This window comes from Arvicanthis niloticus, chromosome 19 (assembly GCF_011762505.2).
Source record: "Arvicanthis niloticus isolate mArvNil1 chromosome 19, mArvNil1.pat.X, whole genome shotgun sequence".
Classification (NCBI taxonomy): Eukaryota; Metazoa; Chordata; class Mammalia; order Rodentia; family Muridae; genus Arvicanthis; species Arvicanthis niloticus.
The window spans coordinates 26,950,515-26,970,950 of NC_047676.1; the positions used below are offsets into that span (position 1 = coordinate 26,950,515).

Genomic DNA, 20,436 nt, shown 5'->3' on the forward strand with positions numbered 1-20,436 from the left:
CCACACAGGAGGGAGCATTTTGAAGGTTGTCTAAGGTAGGTAGTGTACTCAAGGGTACACTGGGTGTCCGTTTTGAGTTTGAAAAGATTGAATCTGCAAACGGTCTTGGCATGATCTCCTCCCCTCCACACAGTACCTCACACACATCAAACTTGCTGATGGGGCCTGGGTTATAAACTAATGAAGGTAACACGCAAGACACCAATGGGATCAGGGCAGCACGAGAGAGAAAGGGTCTTTGCAGGTAACTGGGGAAAATTAGCAGAGGTGAGGACTTGGGTGAATCAAAGGCTGGAAAGATACTTGTTTAATAGTTTACCTACAACTTTGTCATCGGTTCCTGAACAGTATGCACACGCTGACATCTCCAAAGGAGCCTTTGACACGCTGTACCACCCTCCCACTGCTTTTGATTCAACAAAAAGCAGGGGTGAGACATCCACGGGTGGTTACGCTCCCTCAATGCTGGAGGATCAGTATAAGGTACTTAAGTATTCTGTTGGTAACTGATTAAAGAGATGAAAACCTCGGCACTACACAGGGTGCTTGTCAGTTGTTTCTTTTAGTGTGGTTTTTAGTTCCACATCACATATGTAAGAGTGTGTATCTTGCTTTGAATTGGCTCCCCACCTCCCACTCCCCACCCCCCGGGGGGATCTTTTTGATGTACGGTGCTTAGGAAACAAAGACTATTGAGCTAATGATGAAGCTTTTGTTTTCTAGTTGGCAAGTTCGCTTGTGAAAGCTAAGGCAAGGTGTTCCCTTGGAGAAAGGAGCGAAGGGGTGGGGTAAAAACACACGCGATCCGATGCTAACACACACACACACAGCCAAGATACTGTACACTGATCGCTCTTAGGTTGAATCTGACTTCTGTTGGAACTGGCTGGTTTTCCTCCTTACTTCAGTAGACTTACAGTCGATCCTTGCAAACATAGCTGCACTGCTTGCTCTAGAACAGCTCTGTGCGAAAGACACAGCAACCAGGTGTCCCATGGAGTTTTGGTGAATCAAACTTTTTACGACCTAGCTGGCTAGTGGGACTAAAAAGCCTGCTTAAATTAGGGGAATAATGGAGAGATTTCAAATCCTCAGAATGAATGGACGAGTCGATTCGGTTCAGAAGTCCGGTCCTGGTGGTCTGGGGGAGGGACGCTTCACCGGATCTCAGGACTTCCAACTGCAGACACCCCGCTGAGGGCGCTGCTGCTCCGATCTAGCCTGTCTGTCCAGGCTGTAGACAGTCTCCCAACTCCTGAGCAGAGCACAACTAAGTTTTGTCCTACCACCTGAGGAGTGTTAGGAAACAGTCGCTCCGACCAACTGGTTCAGCCCAGAAAATGTGAGTTCAATCTCGTTTACTTTCTTTTCGTTCACAAGGGAAACGGAGCCGATTCCAGTCTAGTTCAAAAGGGGGTTGGAGTCAGTGGCTCTGCTTTTCCTAAGACTACAGATAACTTTGGAAATGGACCAGAAACAAGTACTTTTTCGGGCTCTTATCCTACCCCAGTGGTGGAACCCGCATACCGTGGATCCCGCTAACTTCAAGTTTAAGGTGTGAGACAGATCCGCGAAGAAGGATTGATTCCCACGTTCCGCAGAAATCAAAAGCGAGCGTGGACGTCCTGGACGCGCCGCGGGCCGGGGCGTGGGCGGTCCGAGACAGCACCTCCCGCAGGTCCCGAGAGCAGCTCCCGGGCCAGGTCACCTGACTCCGGGAATTTGGGGCCGCGCGGGGTGGGAGTGGCTAGCACCTCCCTCCTAGAGCCCACGGGATCCAGGTCCGGGGCCGGCGCCCGGCGGCCACGTGGTGGTGCTGCCGTTGCCCCCGCCCTGCCGGCGGAGCCCGGGAGCTGAGCGCCCACTGACCCCGGGCTGGGAGAAGGAGGAGGAGGAGGGAGGAGGAGGAGGAGAAGGAGGAGGAGGAGGAGGAGGAGGAGGGACCCAGCGCAGGAAGCTGAGCAGGAAGCGAGCCCGGCAGCCGCGCTTTCCTGGGGAAGCAGCGGGCGGGACGGCCAGCGGGGCCGGGATCTGAGGTCGCCGCTTGGATGGGGTGAGTGGCAGCGCCGAGCCGGGAGGCTGGGGTGCGGGCTCTGGGCTCGGTCCTCGCCTTTGTGTCTGGGGCTGCGCAGAGCTCCGGGCGCGGGGAGGAGCCGGGCGGGAGTTACGGTCTGGACACAGCTTTGGCTGCCTACTGTCCACGGAAGACAGTTGGGGGTTGGGGGAGAGGAACGGAAGGGAGGATGGTGGGGATCTGGCAGAAAGAGAGGTTCGACCTAGTTTGGAAAGGGGGTTCGCCTCCTCTGGCGGTCTGATCCGGGGCAGTGGCGCGGGGTGTCTGCGGAAGGAGCGCGGGTGGGAATGAATGACCAGACTCGGGAGGACGATGTGGCTGCGCCCCCGGGGCAGTTTGTCCCACCTGTGCTCCCTGCCCGGGTCCGGTGCCCCAATCCTTGCACCCTGGCTCGACCCGCTTCTTGGCTGAACTTGGAAAAGCCGGAGACGGAGGTGGGAGCGGGAGACGCCGGGTGGCTCTGGAGACCCACAGTCCGCTATTGTTCCTTCATGGACTCAAGGGAGCCGGCGAACTGCCGGGAGGGCGCAGGCGAGACCACCCTGGGCCTGCCACAGCCCCTCCTGGCCCCCACCCTCTTTGTCATTTTTTTCCCCACCACAGCTCTTAGGAGGGCGGGGAGGAGGATGCTGGAGTTGGGGTACACTCCAAGCTGCTGGGCTTAGGTCGGCATTCATCGTGACCCGTCTGGGAGGGCGAGCATCCTTCTTCCAACTCTCTCCAACTGTCTTGGGCCAGTTTGTGTCTCCAGTTTAGGTTCTGTAGTTTGGAGCAGTTTTTCCGTTTTGGATTTCGCATCTCATTTTGGGGGGTGGGCGTTAAGTCTGGAAAGGCCAACAACAGATGGGGAGATTAAAGCAGATGGAGCCCACTGTGACTTAAAGAGGCAGGGGTGACCTCACAGAGGCCCGAGCTTTCTATAAAGCCAGGCTTTCTTTCCCAAGGAGGCCAGCTCAGCTCAACTTTACTCCCGTTACCAAGTATGCAGATGCAAGGCCGCTCGCTTCCTTCCCGCTGCTTTCCTTCACTCTGAACTCACAGGTGATTTGAATGCTGTCTACTTTAGGAAGAATAGCGCGGAGCTGCCTGGGACTAGGAGACTGCTCATTGTCTGGGGTATGAGATCTCAAGGTTGTGAAGGCTGGCCTAGAGAGGAGCAAGTTTTATCCCTTAGAGGATATAGCATTAGCTCTTTTAGCGCAAACTTGCGTCTCCTATGGGTTTGAACATAATTGGAAAAAAGCCTGTGAATCCCAGGGAGATTGGACTTTGTTTTGTCCCACGAGTGCTGGGCCCTTATACGTGTGAAAGTGAGTCGTTCTGTTTTTGATTGATGGGTTTAATTTTATCGTTCGTTAGTGATAACTTACTATTGGAGTCTTTTCTCCCATAGGCTAAGAAGGCAGCCAATTTTATCAGAAGAAATTCAATTCTTGTTGAATAAGTACTGGGAGAGACATCCCGTGCTGGACTGTCAGTTTTATCTCCAACCACGGAGATGCCTCATGGATGACTTTATTGTATTATTTACATTTACATCCTAGATGTGTTTTTATGACTTTAAAGGGTAGTTAGTGCAGGAGTTCATAGCACAGTTCAAAGATCTTTGTACTGTCGTCGTAAAACTGATTAAGAATGGACTCCCCAGTCACTGGCGATTCAGTGAGAAAGTAATATGCTGGCCCTTAATGTTCACTGATCCTAGACTGCCACTTCTTAAAGTATGTAAGCAGAAGGCACAGACACCATCTCCCCCCTTTTTTTGTTGTTTGCTATGTATGTGTGTGTGAGAGAGAAATGTATGTATGTACAACTATATGTATATGTATGTATGTGTGTGTTTATGTGTATGACTATATGTATATTTTCATGTGAGCACCACAACATGTTTGTGGAGATTGGAGGACAGCTTGCCAAGTCAGTTCTCTCCTATGATGTGAGTTTGGGGAACTGAACTCAGGTCTTCAGGCTTGGCAGAACGCTCTTTTACCTGCTGGGCAATGTGGCCCCTTTTTTCCTTTTTACTGTTACTGCCTGCTGTATGTTAACATGGACTCTACAACCATGTTAACTCCCACCCCAGTGCCACCCAACCTTATAGGTAAAGAAACTGAGATTTGGAGTTAAAGCCAAGTGTGCCTTGGGGGTTAACAGGATATAGTCAAGCCTTGTCTTCCCCTCTCTTCCTTTCTTAACCGGCTTGTCTTCCAAAATAGAAATACATGTGAAATATTTCAAAGAGAAATCAAAATTGAGCATTGTAAGGCATTCATCTTTCCACCCTGTGGGCCTACAAGTTTCTTATGAATCCATATGTCCTTTCTATTCCCTGTCTCATAAAAATAAATGATAACAAATACTTTATCTGTCCTTTCTTCTCTGTCCTTTAGCCTCGAGCAAGCACAGATGTCCAGTTAGTACATATGTAGTTTCCAGGCATATTTGGTCCTTCTGTGTTTGTCAATGAAAATTCATGTGCCCAGTTTTACATTGATGGCACAGTTCTATATACATACAACTTGCTTCTTTAATACTTTTGTTTGAGGTCCATGTAGGTCTTTGTTCACACTAGCTACTACTACAGGCAGTTCTTGTATGTAAATAATACAGTGTACCCATCATCCCCTTGTCAAATGAAAACTGGTTTCCAGGGCCTGACTGTGAAAGTCACCCTCTTACCTGAGGGAGAGCCCACTGGTTTTATTTGTTCATTTGGCTGTAGTGCTGTGGTGGAGCAGGGCACACCCCAAGACAAGTTTCTTTGTTCACAGGTTCTCGAAGCCAGTTGCTGAGATAGAGAGGTCTTGGAAGGCCACTTCGGTTATTTTGTTCATTTCTCAGTGAGGATTAGGTTCTGTCATCTGTCACCTAACAGCCATCTGTTAGGTGAGAAAGGGAACACCGATCACTTTTAAACAGTAAACAATTAGATTCACTTGGTTGGGTTTTCTTTTCTCTCCTTTTAAATCGGAATAGTTCTTCCTCGTGGTGCCAAGTTTGGAATGCCTATGCAATTCCTCGTTGGTTGCCTGACCTGGAATGGTTCACTCTTGCTCATTTCTTGCGTTTTAGGCCTAAGGGTTTAATTACGCATGTGTGGGAGCAGGGCTCTGCTCTATGAACATGTGGCTGTGGTAGTGACATAACTTGTCCCTAACGGTACCCAGCTCCTGGGAGAAGACTTGGGCTTCCGTCTCATTCCTTCTGTCGAGGCTCATTCTGGCCTCCAGCTCTCTGCCTTTGCTGTTCCTTCTTCCTGGAGCCCATCTTCCCTACAGGGGCTCTGGCCATTTCCCCTGAGGTGCTTACTGAGCAGTCTAGCCTGGAACCTCTTCCCTCTTTGCTTCCCTGTATGGCCCTTCTTACCTTCCACCTTGCCACTTACATTAGTTTACGTCAGTACTGTCTTTCTGTGCTAGAGTACAGGTCTATAAGGGTAAGAGTTACGCATCTTTTTTTTTTTTTTTTAATTGCTGTCTCGTGAGTACCAAGAGCAATGTAGACACAGTAGTTGCTCATACTGGATACATGTGAGTGAAAATAAGCTGCTTCTTATTGAATCAGGGTATAACTGTGTAGTCCTAGACTCTACTGGCCTCTCAATCCTACCTCTGCCCAATGTATAGAATTACAGGCACGCGCCACCAGGCCCACCTACTAGTATTATGCTTGCTGTTTTCATTTCCTACTTGCTAGTTTTCTCCCGCACTTTCTCCCTCTGCACGTGTTGGGCATCCTGGGGGTGTCAGATGTTCTGTAGAGTCCTTTAAAGGTTCTAACGGGATTAAATATATATATATATATATATATATATCCTCTCTGTGTCACTGTGTAAGCCCACAGAGTACTTGTGTCTTGAAGTATTTTGCATCCAGTATTTTTGCCTGAATACAAATTTAAGGGAAAACAAGGAGCCTGCTGCTTGATCGTACACTTCTCTTTTTTTTTTCTTGATAATCTTGTCCTCCCATTGTTGCTCATGCGAATGGGCTGACCTTTACCCTCCACAGCACATCTCTCCAAAATGGGTCTTCACAGTCCCCAGCAACGCCAGCCGACATACTGGCTTTCTAGGTACAGAAAAATATTCCCCTGAGCTGCTACAGGGGTGTGTGCTTCACTCCTGCAGGCCTTCCTCTAGGAAGATTATTCGAAGGAGTTTCTTTTTTTTTCCTTTTATGGTGGAGGGGAAGTGATGACCTTAATCTGAAGGCCTAAGGGCAGCCAGTGTGCAGCCAGGGACCTAAAACTACTCCAAGAACAGTCACATCAGAAGGTCCTTAATTCGTGGCACAGACAACATTCACCCATAGCACAGGCTGTATTTTGCTGGGAGCCAGCTGAATTTTCTCCTCCTTGGGTGATGAGTATAGGAGTTGACAGAATGAAACTAGATGTGTCAGTGGCCTTTGTGTGTTTTAAAGGAGGGGTAGGGAAGCAGTCTTCTTTCCATTTAAAATATAAAGGTAAGCAATGTAGATTAGCAAACGTCCTTAAAAAATAACCAGAATGTTGAACTACAGTGGTTTTGCCCTTTAACTAAAATGACGGTGAACTGGTCAGTGTGGCACTGTAGCTCGGGATGGTCTGGGTTAACCAGAGAGCGGTGGGTTGTTTGATCATTATAGTTAGGTGGTAAACGAAGAGATTGATTCTCTTTGGTTAACAGTCGCTCTTTGGTTTATGTTGTAAGCAATACAAGAAAAGTCAGAGAAGGGTTGCTTACCTCATTTCCCATTTTTCTAACTCCAGCCTTCTTCTGGGAACAGAAAACTGACTTGCTGATATGTGTCATTAAATTCAGCCCACATCTAAAACAAAAAGTGGCTCTCCCTACTTAATAGTGTGTTTAAAAACAAAACCTTCATTGAAGGAAACGTCCCTCTTTCTTCAGCTTTGTATTTAGGGAGTCCAACATACAACCACAAAGGTTCTTGGTTAGTATTTATTAAACTACATATGTAAGCATGTCATGAAGCCCCTCAAAAGTCGCCATGAGACATAGAGCTGTCTAGGGTAGCGATGGGTTTAAAACAGTCTAAAAACAGTGTAGGCTACAGCAAAGAAGAGATAGAGGAAGTCCCCTTCCCCCATTCCTTGGAGAAGTTTGCAGCTGTGTCTCCACTGCTCTGTCTTGGTGACTCATGGCATCTTATCTGGCTTTACCTGTGATATAGTCTAATCCTTTCTGGAGTAAATGGACTTCACTGAAAATATACCTTGTTTTATTATATAATTCCACATCCTTCTGTCATCCCGGACATGTTTATCATGATTAGTTCACCCTGTTATTAAGCAAGCAATCTAAATATTTATTATTTATTTTGTGTGTGGGGGGTGTTTTGCCTGCAGGTAGGTCTGTGTATTACATGTGTGTAATGCTCCTAGAGGCCAGAAGAGGGCGCTGGGACTGGAATTACAGAAAGTTTGGACCCCCAACCCCCATGAGTGCTAGAAATTTAACTCAGGTCTTCTGGAAGAGCAGCAAACGCACTAACCACTGGGCCATCCATCTTCGTAGTCCAACTAACTGTTTTCTTAAATTCGTTTTTTTTTTTGAATTCCAAAGTTCATAATCACGTAACCCCGCAGAAGCAGTGCACATACGAACGACATCAGTTTACTGTCAAAAACCCAATTAAAGAATACTCACGTCTCAGTATTGCTATTTTGTTATAGATAAGAACAAAATCGCTCCCCCTCTCCCCTGCCAAGTCTTGAATTTGCAATTTTCTCGCCTCGGCCTTCACAGCGTTAAGATTATGCAACCATACCCAGCTCTAATTTTTTCTTCTTTATGATTTCTAGATGAATTCTCTTTGTTTAATCAAGCATTTTTTTGTTTTATTTTTAAGCCTTATCTTTTTTTTTTTTAAACTTCCACTTCGTCTTCTCAGTTGCTGTTGCTGGCTCAAGTGCTAGAACCTTAGCCAGGAAAGAGAGCTCTGGCAATGCTCGCTCGATGGAAGGGTGAGCAGGGTAAGAAAAGCTCCCTTTACACTTGGGCAGCGAGGGACTCTTTTCCTCCAAAAGGAATCCATTCTTCTAACCAGAGAAGACCTTGTAGCAATCACCCTGGAGTAAGTACTCTGACGATGTTGATGGCACTTGTGTGCATCCGATGGAGGGCTTGGGCCATTTTTCCATGGAGGAAATCGGCTTATTTCCAGTGATGCTGTATGCTCTTAAATGTTTTCTAAATTCGTTTTAAGAAGTTCAGGGACCTCCGCGCTTTAAAGCAATCTCCGAATCCCTTTGGAATCCTCAGATCTTTGAGAACCCAACATCTTCATAATGTACCTGGAAATCCTTGTTGCGTTTACCTCTCTTCTCAGAAATTCTCTCTTCCGTCATGTGCCTCTGCCCTTCAGGAAGAGTTAGTAACCTGTCATGTGTGACAAAAGACCACCTAATTGTGGGCTTTATAACCACAGTTGGAAAACTGGTCACTGGTTGCTACACTAGCCAGTCCACACGCTGTTGGCCATACTTTAGAACTGGCTTCAGTGCATGCAGTATGGTACTATTTAGAAACAAGAAAATCTGGCTCTGGGGTGCTGCAGAGATGGCTCTGAGTAGAGCTTGCTGCCAAGCCTGAGGATCCGGTGGATGGAGAAGAAAGACCGTAGGTCCTAGTCTCACCTGCATTCACATACTGTGTCATATTCTTTCCTCTCTTGAAAAAAAAAAAAAAAAAAGTTGGTTTTTTTTTTTTTTTTTTTTTTTTTAAATTGTCACAAAGAAGCCAAACACTTACTGTTCTGTGGCATGACTGTTTCCTTATGGCCTGGAGACTTTTAAAAAAATTGACCTTCAATTCCTTATCCAAGGGTAACGTCCCTTGGTCTGGAGTTGGTCTGAGAAGGAACTGGGGGGGCAGCCAGAGCCTTATCTGACAGCACTTAGTCCATTATGTGATTATCCCAACTTGCTCTTTTCTCTCTTGCCCCCCCCTCCCCCTCTACCCCTCTCTAGCTAGTCCTGGCCTTCTCCTTGCCAGTGGCTAGTGGGGGCTGTCTCAGCATGGGCCACATCTCCTCACTTGTAAGCAAGCTGGCTCTCAGTTAGAAGGCTGCTCATACAGAGGAAAACCTGGTGTGAAACCACCACACACAGGAGAAAGGCATTGTGATTGTGAGCCACGCCGTGGTGACATCTCAAACCACTACATTTCAGACTTGCACCAAAACAGAGGCTGGCCTACGCGTGACACTGTGCTCTCTCGGCAACACAGGTTAGTTGATCAGAACACCTGCACTGTGGCAGGCACCTTGCCACTGGGCTGTCCGTGAATAAGGTCAAGGCTTAACTCTGATCTAGGAGTGAGGTCAGATTTCTCATAAGGGGCAAAGATGGATGGGAATGTTGAATCATTGAAGGTCCCTGAGTGACACACCCTGCGCTCATAGACTCGGAATTTCAGGGTTTGACTTGTTTACTATCTGATAACTGCCTGTGGTAGATTGTTGGTGGTTGGGGTGAGGTAGTGGTGAGAACTTGTGTTGCAGAGGATGCTGAGACTCAGGGAAATATAAATAACTACCTGGGCAGAATGTGACAGAACTAGACATGACCTTAGCTCTGACTGCTCACAACACTGGGCTTTTAAACCTACATTGTGTGTGTGTGTGTGTGTGTGTGTGTGTCTGTCTGTCTGTCTGTCTGTCTTCTAGGCACAGATTGTGACTTGGGACTCCTATATAAAACTAATTAGTGTTGTGACAAACACAGACTTGTTTAAAACTAGGCAAGCCACTTTAAAGAACACGTGAAAATTGGGAGTCTCAGGTGAGGCAGATGTTATGGGACATGAGGGTCAGAAACGATGTGGAACCCAAGCCCTCCGCAGGCCGCTGGCTGAGAGGCAAGCCCATAAATCTCTCACACGTTGTCGGGGAGTTAACAGGTTCTGTTCGGAGTCTTAATTTGACAGGAATGTTGATCAAGTGATCTGAATGTCTCCTCCCGTGAAAGTTGACACAGTGATGATTGAACACTTCTCACAGATGAGGACGTGTGCTGCTGAGAGAGGTGGCCGAGTCACAGCGGCCCCTCCCAGCTACCAGTGTGACAGCCACCAGGGAGACTAAGACAGGGCTCCTCCACACACAGACCAGGGCCCCAGGAGGGCCTCAGCAAGCTTCAGGGGCCTTGCCGGAGCGTTGTAACACTGACGTGGGCTGGATGGCCTCTCTTTAGGCTTCCACAACCATCTTTGGAGGGAGTCGATTCCAATGCTCTCAGAACCTTTTTGGACCTTTAATTAGAGATATAACCAGTCCTTAGATTTGGGTGGGTGGGGGTGGGTTGTAGCATTTTTCTCTTGAAATACACCTTTTTTCTTCTCAAACTTTTTTTCTTAAATTGTAAAAAAAACCCAAAACTATTCAATATAGGATAGACACAGTAATGTCCAATATTTCTAATATACAGTGTTTCTAAAACACAGGACTTCTTAGAGTTTTTTTGTTTTTTTTTTTTTTTTTTTTTTTTAAAAAAAAAAAAAAAAAAAAAAAACCTTTTGACACCCCTTTGCCTGCATGGGCAGTAAGCAGTCCTGATGAATTCTCATTCTTCAGATGTCACGCAACTCTGTGTGCAGTTTGCCTCTGGTTTCACTCTTCTAGCTGCTCAAAGCCAGTAAGAAGCAGAGTCTAGGATTCCCTCCAAATGACATCCAGCTAAGAGGCAGGGGAGGTGCTTGCTTTCTTCCTCTGCTCCAGTGCTGGTGGGTGTACCCCCTAGAACAAAGGGTGTTTGATTCCCCTGACAGTTAAAGTGAGTGTTTATAACCCCAGTGTGGAAAGAAGCAGAAGGTACAGCTCACACAATCTTGTCACTATCTGCCTCAGGCCAGAGGGACCGCCTGCAGGCTGTGGGCACTTTTGTGTGTGACTGCAGGGCAGGTGTCACCAGCTTGCTTTTCCCTGCCACACCCTTGTCTTGTTGGGCAGCTTTTCTAGAATTAACCTTAAAAAAAAAAAGTATCACTGCTTTTCACTGTCCTGAAGAATTACAGTGTCTTCAGAGCATTAACGTATACATAGGTTAGGGAGGATTGTGCAAGACCATTTAATTTCTTAAAGCACAGAAATGTCCTAACAATAGAAAAAGGATCCAAGTTTCAGACATTTTTTTTCTAGATGATCTCAACTGTTGCCCAAGTCATGGTACCTTCTACCCGAGTCTGTGCTCGTCAGCTGAGCTAAGTTATAAAAAGGGCCACTCCACTTGTCTGGCTTTATATTTCTCCGATACTCACCTGGTATCCACAGCAAAGCTTAGTGGACACGGATTTGACTTGCTATCTTAATAAACATATTGGTTAAACATGCTCTTTGCATATGAGAGGCACAGGTGTAGTGGGGCAACTAGAGAGGGAGCACCCTCTACAAATTAGTCCATGCAGGGACTAAAAGCGAGCACTCTTCTGCCAGCAGCTATTCTACGATTTTCCCAAGGGAACTGATATTATTATTATTACTATTCACATTATTATTGTTGTTGTTGTTGGTAATTTATTTTTTTAAGAACTAAGAAAGCTGGCCAGGCTTTATTTTAACTATTGTTAAATACACAAGGAGTCACGTTGGGCACAAGAACCAAACTTGGTTATCACTGTTGGTAAACGTTGACACTTTTTCCCAGTTGAAGGTTTCTAGCCTACAGTTTTCTAATTAGGTAGCTGAAAATGATAATTCCACTTAACTCAGACGTTGTATTAAATAAGGTAGTTCTCACTCGTAATGCAATTTAAGAAGAAAAAAAAATTTTTTTTCAAAGCTGTCATTAAATTCCAGCTACCCAAACTGTGGCTTATGATCCCCACAGCAACAGGCTGTAAGCTTTGTGGGAAACGCAGCAACAGTGGAGGGGTTTCTGAATGCACGGTGACCAAAAAGCAAACACAAGGCGACTCTGAGGGGTCTCAGTCAACGCTCACCCATGATGCACTGCTTGAGTTCTCTGTGGCCTTGGCACTGTGCACACTGTCCCCCCCCCCCCCATCACCACAGAGCACTGCCTGAACCAGCTCGGCTCAGACTCAAGGCCATTCCATGTTGTGAATTGCAGAATCGGACTGTGCATGCAAACTCTGCTCTCACAGGGACACACTGGCTTCATGATGAAAAATAAACTCTTTTTCAGCACCTATCAAATCCGTATATCTTTGTATGATCTTCCGTGTGGATGTTTGGTTTTCAAAAGTGAACTTGTCGCCCATGTGAGTTTCATTTAAAGGCAGTCACTAAACGGGTCTTGGCTTGGGATTAGGACAGAGTTTCCAACAATTCTAAAGTGACTCTAAGCATATCTCTGCCGTTTTGTGCCGTGTATTTACACGAGGTGATAGTGTCAGCATCTGGCAGTTATAACATTGACTTTACCCATGAGCTCTCAAGACGACTGAAGACCCTCTGAACCCTGCAGCCTCAAATGTTCAGCCGAGATTTAATTCTTTATACGAAACTGAATAAGTACATTCATCTCATTAGTATGCTAATTTGTTTTTTTTATTAACAACTGGTAAAATTAAATGAATACATAAGAATTAAAAAATAAAGTTTCTTAGGATTTGTCAGTGTGATATATATATATATATATATACACACACACATATATACATACATATACATATATATATACATATATATACATATACATACATATACATATGTATACATATATACATATATACATATACATATACATATATATATACATATACATATATACATATGTATGTATATGTGTATATGTATATATATATGTATATGTATGTATATGTGTATATGTATGTATATGTATGTATATATGTGTTCATGTGTGTATATATGTGTGTATATATATATATATATATATATTCTGTTATGGGTCAGAAAAGTTTTTCTTGCAAATGTAGAAAGTTGAAGAAGCCCCAATTTAAGTAGATTACGCTTATTTTGGCTGTTACGTCTCTCTGCCAACTTCTTAAAGAACTGTGGCTACATTGGCAAAAATTGCCACTAATAATCTATAGCAAGACAGCTTGTCCCGTATGCTAATGTAATACAAGACAGTTTCCAGATAACTTTCCCTGTTTTCTTTGTACCAGTCTACTTCTGTAAGTTAATAGGATTTGAACACCGTAAGGATGGTTGGTTTTTTAAGTTTTATTAATAGGTTCCTCAGAGAACTCGCCCTGCTTCAAACACTCTGCAAACGTAGCAGTAAAATCCTGTTTAAACTAAGCATGGTGGTTCTCAGAATGCAGTGACTGCAAAGTTACGTTCTGCGTTGAATGCTTTGGAAAACTAGCCGCCTGCCCAACTTTTATAGGGACGAATAGAGATGTGCTTTTTGAATAGCACAGTGTTGGGGTAATGGGTGAGCACACATAGACTGTCTGTCAGTCTTAAGTAGAATAACATTGTTAGTTATTCCTTTTTCCTGTGTCTTGGAGAGGCCTTTTAAACTGTACCTTTAAGGTACGTTATCACTAACTTGTAATGTGTAGTAAATTAATTACTGAGGTAATATTAAAGCTGATAGCATGTACATTTTTGTTTAATTTCTATCCTGCCTCAGGAATGATAAATTGAAATGCTTTTATATGTAGTCACAGTGTGAAAAATAAGTATAAATTGTTATCAACAGAGATTCATGTCCCAAATAAAGGCTATACAGGCAATTTTAGAGTCTCAGTAGTTACAACAGGAACGTTATGAAATAAATACTATATTCAAATGCTATCATTTCTAACATATACTTGATATAACATTTATTAGTGATAACAGGTGAGGCTTTCTTTACCCACAAAACCTGTATTTGTTGCTTTATACCGGTTACATCTCAAATGTTCGGTAGCAATCTGTGGCTAGTAGCCATGGTATGGGGTAGCCTTGGCTAACTAAGTAAGTTACCCTCATCTAGATGCGGTAGCTAGCAGCTCTTGGTATCTAGGACACTGTTAGTGCGTCTGGGGATGGGGCTCATGGTATTGCTACTTTGTGCAAGTGTGTCAGTCCACGTGGAATTTTTTTTTTTTTTTTTTTTTTTTTTAGACAGTAAGGCTGACTTTGTAAGCTGAAGTTTTGTGGTCCCCATTTTGACACGAGCCATGCGTGTCCATGGTAATTCAGTACATAAAACATGAGTATGACATCATAGACTTCTTCCCTCTCATTTCTGTCAGTCCACTTAAATAACAAGGCCTTGAGTAGCCATCTGAACCCTGTAGCATCAAGTACAAGGTGTGCAGGTTTGTGGCCATGTAATGAATTGGGAGGACATAGTCAGTCTTCTTTCCATTATGGAAGTGTGCTATATTCTTCATGCTGAAAGCTCTTTGCCTTTTACGGTGGTGCAGCACACCAGGGGGCAAGCATTGCTGCTCTGTTAGGCTATGACGAGAGTTGTTTGAACTTAGTGTGTTTATGATGGTTGGGGTAGCAGAGATCATTTGGGGAATCTCCATCTGCTCCCTTTCTCCTGTTCCCAATGTCTGTCATTCTTAGACATAACTGATAACATGTACGTACCCCTTATTCTGACAAATTCTTAAGACACCCCATGACTGGGGTCAAGAGATTACACAGGCCAAATGGAGCCAACCGTGACCACCGTAAGTTACATTGCCAAAACATTGCCACCCATGGAAGGCCCAAGTTATCCCTATTTTGAAGCTGAGTCAAAGGAAATACGTAGCTAGCCAACTTTTGGTAGCAACATCTTTTGTAAGGCTAAAGCCAGGGATTAAATATCACCGAGAGTAGAGCTGCCTTCTCCCTCTCGGTAAAGAGGGTTTTCCCAACCAAACCCTTCACGTACGAGCCTTCCTTCTTACTGTCTGCATTTGGTATTTTTAGAAACAGCCCTACTGAGGAGTTACTTATGGCCTGTCATGACTTAAACCACCAATTTTAATATAAAAGTCGGTGACTCGATACACAGACAAAGATGCGCAACCCCTCCTCCATTTTCAAGCACTGCCTTCACGGGCCAATCCCAGACAACCATAACCCTCTTTTCTCTATTAAGTTGTTTCTCAGACAGGTCATAGAAGTAGAACCATGTGCTCTGTGGTCCTAAGTGTCTGCCTTAGTGTGATTCTTTTAGGCCACACCCATACTGGACCCTAGCTGATAGCTGTGCTCACCACTGGACCAATACAGGACCATAATGCACCACGGGAGGCCGCTGGTTGCGCTCACTTCTGCTGTTAGCTTACCCCGCCTCCCATAATGCACCACGGGAGGCCGCTGGCTGCGCTCATCTCTGTTGTCAGCATACGCCCATGTTGCACCACGGATCCACATATAAACTCCGGTTTCCTGCCGGCTGTGCTTCACTATATAGACGTGTCACACGTGGGTTCCTCGAGTTTCACTCTTGTGTAATTACGAATGTGTCTGTAAATAGTCACGTACAGGTCTCTGTGTGTATATATGTTTTCTTTCCACTTGGATACATAGGAATAGAATTGCCGGGTCAAAGGGTAAGTTTATATTTCACTTTGAAAATATTAATTTAATTTAGTTTTGAGTTAAAGTCTCACTAGGGGGCCCCAGTTAGGAGATTTCCCCAAGCTTCAGCCTCCTTGGTGTAAGGACTCTAGTATGTTCATTTTAAGTTGATGTACAAGTTGAATAAAATTTAAGGAATGGCCCCTGGAGGAAGGAGCTGAGGAGTCCTTGCACACAAGGCTGCGAATGTTATTGAAGCCGTTGAAGATTGGGAACTAGGTCTATGGAAACAGTCCATTGAGAACACTTGAGAGACCTTTAAAACTACCCTCGCCACTAGAGCATTGATTCTCAACCTGTGGGTCTCGACCCCTTTGGGAGCCCTCTGTCTCCATAAAATATTTACAATTCACAACAGTAGTAAAATGACAGCTATGGAGTAGCAACAAAAATACTTTTATGGGCGAGGACCAGCACACCACGAGGAACTGTATTAAGAGGGGGCAGCGTTAGGAAGGTTGAGAACCACTGCTCTAGGGGATAGTTGAAGCACGTTTCTTAATCGTACAACGATTTTTTTGCATTGCAGAGATAACTTGTTTTGCTAAGCCTGCCTTTTTGAAATCAGATGGATTTAGGGCAGGAGGTAAGCTTGAGACTTCTTGGTTGGCTCCTTGGAGCATGAATAGCAGGTTCGAGAGATCAGATAGCAGTGTTGCCAGAACCACGGGCAGTTTTGCATCAGTGCCTATGGCTCTGGCTGCCTCGTGGACCGACATCAGGTGGAGATCAGGATTGATACCCAAAGAAGAAAGATATATTTGGTTCTCAAAAAAAAAAAAAAAAAAAAAGGCATCTCCTGGGTAAATGCAAGTTGTGACTGTCAGATTAATGTTCTCAGGAGACTTTTACTGCATGGCTGTTTTGATGTAATGTCACATGACATTTATGATCTTAAAAGAATGCACTCATTTATTTTCTTTGGGAAAAAATGTGAGCTATTACAGTATCTTAGGAAGATCTCATTGCCAGAATGAAACTCTGTTTGAAAATTTTTTAAAACACCTAAAATTTGTAACTGATATGCTTTATGGAATGCACTGAGATGTTCTATGTGTTCAGTGTGCCAGACTGTGTCAGAGTTATTAGCGTATCGATGAAATTAAATATTTAACTTATTAGTCATAGGAATAACTTTTTAAATTTTTATTTTAAAAACTATTTCTTTGTGTATGTACACTGTAGCTGTCTTCAGACACACCAGAAGAGGGCATCGGATTCCATTGCAGATGGTTGTGAGCCACCATGTGGTTGCTGGGAATTGAACTCAGGACCTCTGGAAGAGCAGCCAGTGCTCTTAACCGCTGAACCATCTCTCCAGCCCATGGATAACATTTTCTCAAACCTGTACTTTAGTTCAATCATAAATAAGATAACATGCATGGAGCTCATGGTTAATGCCCAGGAAGATTTGCTCGTTTATATATTCCTGTGTATCTATCTGATTTGATGAATTAATACGATTTATGGGATATAATCATAACACTACTTTGTGTTGGGCCCAACTGTCTGAAAGTAGTATAGTCTATGTCCTCACTTTTCTGATTATTATTAATTTAAACAAGTTCCAGGATCAGTTTCAATGTCTAAATACCCTAAATTCAAAAGTTATAAGATCCGGTTCCTTGTTTTTGTTTGTTCATCTGGTTTTTTGCTTGGGTTTTTTTTTTTGTTTGTTTTGTTTTGTTTTTTTGTTTTATTTACATTCTCCTACTGAATCACATCCCCAGCCCAGAATGTCCGATTTCAGAAAATTAGAAAAAACTAAGTTGGTATTTGAAGTTGAATCATATTCCCTCTTCTCTCTGGACTTGCCCTACCACCTCATCTTCCTGTTATACTTAGGAGCTCTGTTGAGTAAACTCCTGCTTTGAGCCGGGCAGTGATGGTGCACTCCTTTAATTCCAATGCTCGGGAGGCAGAGGCAGGCAGATCTCTGTGAGTTCGAGGCCAGCCTGGTCTACAGAGTGAGTTCAAGGACAGCCAAAGCTACACAGAGAAATCCTGTCTAGAAAAAAAAAAAAGTCCCATTTTGATACAAACAATTATTCATATAAAAAATATGCACTGTATAGGAGCCGGATAAAGATGTCCAACTTCAGTACCATGGCTATCCACATTCTCTGAGCCTGGCAGGTAGTTAGGGGCTGAATCTTGTTCTTGAGATTTTTCTAGGGGTGTTGAGGGCTGAACTGTGTGCTCCAAAATTCATATGCCGAAGTTCAGATCCCAAGTACTTCAGAAGACGACTATATTAGAGTTGCAGGCATCGAGTTGATCAAAGCTATATGGTCAAGCCTCATCCAAGAACAGTGACGGCCTCTGAAAGAGGCAGCTAGGACATAGAGACACAGAGAAAGAGCAAATGAAACCCAAGTTGAAGATGGTTGTCCACAAGCCCACGGGAAGCCTCAGAATGGCATCAGCCTGCCTGCACCTTCCCTTTGGGCTGGAAAAACTTTGAAGACTGCATTTCTGTTAAGCCAGGGTGATTCTCCAGTGCACTGTTATGGCAGACCCTGCAGAGCAGCAGAAGGGGCCATTGGGTGTGTCTCTCCTCTCTTCCCCCCACTCTCGTATCTTGTGGGTTCTACAGAGGAAGATGGCATTGTTGGCCTCTGCGTCTTGTCTCTGCCAGGCTGCCAGCTTTTTCTGTTCGTTGTTCATTCATCTCATCCACCCTGCTACAGAGATCTGAGACAATGCCTTAGATCTGTGGCTAGTTATCTGCATGTGACCCATAGGACACACATCTATACACTCGTGCAGTCCAGCACTCAAGCTGATTGCAACACGGAGGCAAAACTTCTCCATTCTTATTCTCAAAGTGTGGTCCAGCTTCTCTCAGGCCTTTTAGATGCTCCAGGTACGACTCGAACATCTGTCTTTTCCAGATGTCATTGGACTCTCTTGCATGAGGCTGAGTAGACATGTTGAGAACTTCTGTGTGTTTGTTGCTTCTAGTCTCTACCTTCTGGCCCTTTGCTCCGCATGTGAAGAGGGTTCAAGGTCACTGCCAGCAGTCTTCTGTTAAATTCCTAAATCCTTTGGAAACTTGCATTGTGATGAATGACCTCACTGGAATGAAATGACTCGCACTTTTGTGCTTCCAGTTCAACACACAATTCTCTTTTTTGTTGTTTTTTTTAAATTTAATTTAATTTTTACTTATTCACTTTACATCCCACTCACTGCCCCCCTCCCAGTCATCCCCCTCACATTCCTTCCCCCATCCCCCATCCCCTTTTTTTCTGAGCGGGTTGGGGCTGCCCTGGGTATCCCCCCCCCAGTTTTGCACTTCAAGTCTCCTCAAGGCTAGGTGCTCCCTCTCCCACTGAGGCCAGACAAGGCAGCCAGCTAAAACAACATATCCCACGTACAAGTAACAGCTTTTGGGATAGCTCCCGCTCCAGTTGTTTGGGACCCACATGAAGACCAAGTTGCACATCTGCTATATATGTGCAGGGAGGACTAGGTCCAGCCTGTGTATGTTCTTTGTTTGGTAGTTCAGTCTCTGAGAGCCCCAAGGGTCCAGGTTAGTTGACTCTGTTGGTCTTCCTGTGGAGTTCCTATCTTCAGGGCCCACAATCCTTCCTCCTAGTCTTCCAAAGACTTCCCAAGCCTCATCTACTGTTTGGCTGTGGGTGTCTGTATTTGTCTTTGTCAGCTGCTGGGTGGAGCCTCTCAGAGGACAGCATGCTCCTGTCTGTATGGTTCAGGAGTCCAGTGGAGGTAGAGGAGAGGTGGCAGGAGAATTGTTCAACTATAGTGTGCACTCAGAAGAAAGCATTGCTCCAGTCTGCAATGGATATGTAATAATCGAAGTCTATTGTTTTTGTATTAGTAATGCTTTATAGGAACTATCAAGGTATTTTGATTAAGGATATAATTATAAGAGATTAAGCTCTGATTGAGAATTTCATTATCTTTTAAAAGAGAGAATTAATAAAATCAGCCTGCCTGTTGTATCTGATCTTTCAAACGCTAGAACAAGTAGGATGTAGCTTTCTGAGTGTTTGGTCCTCGATGATTAAGGCCCTTCATGTGATGATCTGGAGATAAGTGATGGAGAAAATGATTCACTGACTTACTCTGAATTGAGCAGGGGAATGCCCATGCTAAATAAAGCCAGTGGCTGAATCGTGTGGAAATAATGGCAGAGGCACATTGCCTTGCAGGGAATTACTAGGCTTGCCCACAGCTGTCGGCATAATCAGGCTGACAAAATCTCTCTATTCTAAGAACTTGTTTCCAAGGTTCTGTCTGATGATTCTTGGTCTCTGCTGAGCCTAACAATGCATTATTCAGAGTCTGCCACTTGGCTGGGGTTGGCGTGTGGCTACGGAAGATGCTGGGGTGGAGGCAGAGGCAGTGAAGAAGAGGGCAGAGAGGCAGGAAGAGGAGACTGCTCGTAAAGACTTCCCAGGCTAAGGGATCTTGGAGCCTTTAAGTTCTCAGTGCTTTGATCAGTGTGTGGTGAAACCCAATCATTATGTTGCCTTTCCAAAAATCCCAGTGAAGCTAAGTGATGTAGTGCAGGAGATCAAAGAGAATTCTGCTGAGGTTAAAGGTGAGCTAAAGCCTATACAGGCACCTAGTTTGTATCTATACCCTGTGTGATCATTCACCTTGATGACGGTGGTTAGCTATGTGTGCACAAAATGAAAATTCTACCCTGAGAAATCATCTATTCCTACATCAGTGGGTAGCCCGAGATGGGAATTTTCAAATTTTCTGCAAAAATATAACAGGATTGTGGAACTCTCGTGCCAGGATCTAAAGTGGTCCATCTTGGGGAGAATCTTGGAGTGCATTTTGCATTGATTCCTGGTGGGTACACTCAGCATCATGAGAGAC

General features: G+C 44.6%; 1 protein-coding gene across 4 annotated transcripts in view; it reads left to right on the forward strand.

The window, feature by feature from the left end:
* The first annotated feature begins 1,209 nt into the window (after nt 1-1,209).
* Rai14 (retinoic acid induced 14) overlaps nt 1,210-20,436 on the forward strand; it is a 135,276-nt gene continuing 116,049 nt past the window's right edge. For 2 of the 4 annotated variants that reach the window (XM_034523440.2, XM_034523442.2), the window contains exon 1: nt 1,210-1,342. The gene's annotated coding sequence lies outside the window, so the exon portion shown is untranslated. Of the gene's footprint in view, nt 1,343-1,739; nt 2,054-20,436 lie in introns of those variants that run through there. The other 2 variants (XM_034523439.2, XM_034523441.1) reach the window with 2 other exon arrangements.